Consider the following 6,022-nt stretch of genomic DNA (forward strand, 5'->3'; position numbering starts at 1 on the left):
TTGGTATATGAGTGCTGCTTAATCACTCTTTCCTCAATGCTATGCATATGCTTTATATTATCTTATTATGGAATTTCACGCTAAAATATTCCATTTAAGCTTAGCATAGTGGCCCATGCTTCTAATCCCAGCCCTCAAAGGCTAGAGGAGGAGAATCATAGTGAGACCAGCTTGAACTATGCAAGACTTCCCCTCTAAACAAAAAAACAGAAAAGGAAAAATATAATGCATATAACTTAGAACAATTAAATTCTTTAAGAAGACTTGTGCTGGTCGAATATTCTTGGTGATGTGGTCTTCCACGGGAAATTGACGGACTCAGCAGGGGCTGAATTCTCAGAGAAAATGGTCTCTCCCCTCCCAATAGCTTGACAACTAAGGGTGGGATATGTATCCAGCTTCCCTCTCTGTGCAGGGATTCTGTCTGGCTTGGAGTTGCACAGGTTGCTATTCCTGTCATAGCTGTGTCTTCCTAGGTGCGGCTGCCCTGCTGTGTTCAGAGATCAGGCTTCGTGTACTTTCACCCACCTTTGCCTCTTACATTACCTCTGTCGTCTCCCTTCTCTTCCATGATCCCTGAGGTTTGGGAGGGTGACGAGCATTCTGCAGCCTTTTGTGCCATGTTCCTTGTACAGTTGTGGGTCATTGTGTTCTTCTCTCTCTGCTGCAAACAGAACTTTCTCAGATGACAGTTAAGAGATACATTGATTTATGTGCATTATAGTCCACTATGAAGAGTTGGCAGTTTAATACTACATCTTATTCTTTTAGTTTGTGTATGTGCTTGTGTGTACTTGCCAAGTGAGCACATGGAAGTCAGAGGACAGCTTACAGGAGTCGGTTTTCTCCCTCGACTGTGCACATTCTGGGTACAAATTCAGGCCATCATGCTTGACTGTAAGCACCTTTACTTACTGAGCCATCTCGCTGCCCCCAGTATTATCTCTTATTTTAAAAGACTTATTTAGTTTAATTTTCCATGCCTGGGTATTTTTCAGGCAAAAATGTCTGTGTTACATGAGTGCACACTGAACCGAGAGGTCAGAAAAGAGCATCAGACTCTCTGGAACCGGCATTACAGTCAGGTGTGAGTCACCAAGCTGGTGCTATAAACCAAGCCTGAGTCTGCTGCAAGAGCAATAAGAACTCTCAACTGCTGAACCATCCCTCCAGTCCTCCTCTCCAAGCCAGGCTTGATGTTTATGATTGCTTTGCCCTCACTCATGCTGAGATTCAAACATAACTCATTCTAATTAACTCATTCAAATTTAACATCAATTTGCATAACGTTTATTTGTATAAGGCTTGAATATTTTTGCTAGTTGAGCAGTGTAGTTTTGTAGTATTCCTCTTGCATACACAGTCCTGTTACAGTTAGCTGCCGTGACTTTAGTCTTCTTTTCATATGCAATAGTTCTGCCGCCTTTGGTCTTTCATAGACACTGAGGGTTTTGAAGATGATAAGTGAGTTGTCACACAGAATATTCCTCCGGGCCTCCTGGTATGCAATGTGGTTTATATATAATCTTTTTCTTAACACCAACAAAGAAAGAGGAAAAATGATGAGAGAAGGGGAAAGAAGAGAGAGAGACAGAGAGACAGAGAGACACAGAGAGAGAAACTCCAAATGTGCTCTCAGTGTCTTAGGGTTTCCATTTCTGTGATAAACACAATGAAAAGAAGTACCTTGGAGAAGAAAGGGTTTATTTCTGCTGGCTGGAGTGCACCCAGAAAGTGTCCCAAAGCACGCATGCCTTTCATGATGCAATCATAAACAGGCAGACGGGGCAAGCCTTACAAGGACACAACATCTCTTGTACATTATGAACGAATTCTCTCTTTTGGCAGGTTACATTATCCAAAAATGGCACTGTTGTAAAAGGAGTGGCAGGGCTGCATCCCCAGCACCCCGGCTGCCTGGCTGGCTTATGCCCCAAAATAACAACACACAAACTGTATTCATTTAAACACTGCTTGGCCCATTTCTATCTAGCCTCTTCTAGGCTAATTCTCACATATTAATTTAGTCCACTTCTAATCATCTGTGTAGCACCACTAGGTGCGCTTACCGGGATTCTAGCCTACGTCCATCCTAGGTCGGAGCTGCCTGGGAGAGAGGAGCCTGGCGTCTCTGCTCCAGAGAGCAGAGCTGTCAAGTCTGAGCTCACTTCCTCTTCCTCCCAGCATTCTGTTCTGTTTATTCCTCCTACCTATGTTTTAACCTATGAGGGCCAGCCAAGCAGTTTCTTTATTACTTAACCAATGAAATCAACAGATTGATATATGACACTCCCATATCATGGCACCAGTTGTGACTACTGTATAAGCTGTCACTCTTATCCAGATGAGGAATCCAATCCCTCCCTTTTGACTTTGAACAAACTCGTGTCTGTGTGTATAAGTAAACTGCGTCAGAAGTAATTCTGAGTGGCTGTGAAGACTAGATGAGAAACAGCTCTCAGCTTCAGCCTCCTTCTCTTCGGACTCATGCTTCAAGAAAGTCCAAGAAGACCAAGGAAAGGAAGCAAGCATCTCTTCAGTAGCCAGGACTGACCCTATAGTGAGTCCTCCAATCTCCAGCCATATAAGTCTGTGGAGAAGGGATGGCATTTCTCCGAGTTCTGCCCAAGCTGTTTGCTGGCAGTTGAGTTTGCCTTCAGTCTTTTACTCTTTGGTGTAATGTCTTGCTACATAGCTTCAGGTCACCAAGATGATGTCTAATATATAAGGGTCACATGAGCACTAGACAAAAAACTAGGAGTGAGGTGCTCAAGACATTTCCAATAACAAGCAGCTTGTTCAAGGGGTCCATAAGGGAAGGAGACAGATGTGACATCCTTAGGCCATATCAACAAAAATAGAAGTCACACCTGAAGGGCTACTGCTTAAACGCTACCATTCCAGAATCAAAGCTGGCTATGGAGACTGCCTTTATATTTGAGGCTAAATGTGATGGTTTTTCACAGTCATTATCTTGTGTTTGTTCTGCTTATTAGATGTTAGTCTCAGTCTCCCAGGCCACTCTCTGTCATTGAAACCTGAGCTCAAAAATGCAACACACTTAGCAGCAGCTTCCATGATGCCAACCTAAAATCGACAAAAGTAGTTACCACCATCATGTCCAATATCAACCCAACTGCTCAAAACCTAACTCCTGAGTCTGTCTCAGGAATGAAATGTTATCATTTGTTAGATTTACCAAATGAAGATTGGACTTTTTTACCGTTGATTGACAGTGACCCTTGATTACCACAGAAAGAAAGAGCTCTCAATCTCCTTTAAAATTTATTAGCAACTCTTTCTTTTCCTCAAGTTCATCTAGGGAATAGTTTGAAGAGTTAATTGCAATTGATAAGCTGTAATTAGGAGCTTATGCTTTCCCTAGAGTTTGCAGCCAATAGCTACAGAATCTTATTAGGGAATTTAATTAATGGATTTCCATTTCCATTTTTACTTATTAGAAGAGAAACCAGAACAGTGATGAAAAGCTTTCCATAGAAATGAAAAAAAAGTTAGGTAAATTATCATTTTTAAAGCCTCATTATAAAAAGAAAATATGTTTAATGAACTCTCATTCAGATAAATAAAGAAAGATGTTCCTCAGCTCATTTTTAATTATTATCACTATGTTTAAGAGAAAGCAATTCTCAAAATCAATATTATAGCTTCTCACAAAACATGGGTCTGGAAAAAACAAAATCTTAATGATATGGGAAATATGGGACAAAGATTATTTTGGCTGAAAGACAACTTGAAAGGTAGTGATATTAATACCTGCTTACTCAAAATAGGTGATATTTGATAGACTACTCTTTATGTTAGTGTTATTCAAGTGTATTTCCTCCAATTTTTTAAAAAAAATGGTTAAAATGCCCCAAATATCAACTAGTCAGTGAAAAATTTGATAGGTGCTGAGAACAGAACTTGGGTCCTCGTGCTCACGTGGCAAGTATGTTACTGATGAAGGTGTCTCCCCAGTATTCACTTCTACTTTTATGCTATATATTCACATGACTTTTTGCATTTATATGAGACCTAGAAACCATGAATGAGAGAAACCATGGCATCAGGCTTTCTGAGAGTGGTTTAGTATACTTAATAAAATTCTTTCCAGCTGTATCCTTTCTTCTGCAAATGATACGACTTTGTTCATCTTTATGGATGAAAAAAATCCTATGTGTGTAGGCATCATATTTCCGTTGTCCATTCCTCTGTGATTAGAAATACAGGATGGTTCTATTACTTAGCTGTTGTGAAGTCTCTCTGTGCCGTGTTTCCTTGGACTCTTCCAGGTAAATGCCTAGGAACGCTGTAGGTAGGTCATAAGTCAGGTTTACTTTAGCTTCTGGAGAAAACGTGACACTAGTTTCCACAGTGGCTTCACAGTCTGTCTGCTTCAGCTAGAAGAGTTAACTTCTGTTCTTGTCTTCATGAGCATTTGCTGTCATTTGCATTCTTAATGACTGCCATTCTGGCCGAGGTGAGACAGAACCCCAGTGTAGTCTTAACTTGTGTATTTCTCTGATGGTCGTGAGGCTGAACACTTTTTCATGCTAATTGCCCACTTACAAGTCATCATTTGAGAACAGTATGTTATTTCATCAGTTCATCGATTGGTGGAATCGTTTGATTTCTCATTTCTGTAATTCGCTGTATATTTTATTAGTCCTCTGTTACATGTGTAGTTAGAAATGTTTTTCTCCCATTCTGTAGACTGTCTCTTTACTCATTCACTGGTTCCTTTCTGTGCAGAAGTTCTTATTTTCATGAGGTCCCATTTGTTAATTGTTGGCATGATTTCTCCAGTGAGTGAAGTCCAATTCATGAAGCCCTTGCCTATGACTGTATCTTATTTTCTTTTTCTAGTTTTTCTAAAAGTTTTAGAGTTTCATATTTTTTTACTGGTTTTTCGAGACAGGGTTTCTCTGTGTAGGAGCCCTGACTGTCCTGGAACTTGCTTTGTATATTAGTCTGGTCTCAAGAGTTCAGATCTTCTATTAAGGACTTTGATCCATTGGCAGTTGAGTTTTGAGGGGAGCCTAGATTGATTTTCCTCTATGCAAATATCAAATTTTCTCAGACTCAGTTGTTTCTATCTTTTCACCAATGTATAGTTTTTGGCATCTTTGTAGAAAATCAGCTGGCTTTACCTGTGTAGATTTATATCTAGGTTTTTGATTTCATATAATTGACCTACATATTTGTTTTTGTGCCTGCAACATGCTATCTTTGTTACCATGGCTTTGTAATATAACTTGAGATCAGGTATGGGGAGACTACTTCCAGCTTTTCATGTGTGTTTATGTATGGGGGGGCACTCTTTGGATCGCTTTGGATTAGATCTATTCTGCTTCCATATTAATTTTATGATTTTTTATAATTACATGGAGATGACATTGAAGTTTTGATTGAATATGTAGATTGCTTATGCTTTAGTCTAGCAACTTTAACAATATTAATTATCCAAGCCATAAACATTGGAGTTCTTTTCATTGTTTTATTCAGTGTCTTAAAGTTTTTAGCACAGAATGCTTTTACTTCTTTGGTTATTTTCCAAGAATATCCTATTTAATTGATTAAATGCATCCTATCCTTAATGATTTCATCCACACTATAATAACTATAATATATATTCAGATGATTCTCATATGATGCCCTCTCTTATCTCCCTTCCACACCCGTCATCCCTTCCCCACTCTAAAGGTTGCTTTCCAAAATTCATGTCTCTTTCTTTTGTATTTTGACGACGGATTTTAGCAAATGCTGTCTGCGTCCTTATGGGTTTGGAACTACCCAGTGGAGCCTGATGGTCTTACCTTGGGTGCACAACTGAAGATAATGGTACCAGTAGCCAGTAACTCATCAGGGAGTTTTAGGGCCTCCTGTTACCCTCTCCATCCATGGGTGACTGCCGACAAGCCCAGTCTTGTAGGGCTCACTACAGGTAACCAGAGCAGCTGAGAGAGCATGTTTGCTGAAGGTAACATTTCACAGTCCTTCTATCTTCCAGAACCTACACTCT

Source organism: Alexandromys fortis, unplaced genomic scaffold (genome assembly GCF_014885135.2).
Source record: "Alexandromys fortis isolate MF-2015 unplaced genomic scaffold, M_Fortis_MF-2015_v1.1 scaffold_6, whole genome shotgun sequence".
Taxonomy (NCBI): domain Eukaryota; kingdom Metazoa; phylum Chordata; class Mammalia; order Rodentia; family Cricetidae; genus Alexandromys; species Alexandromys fortis.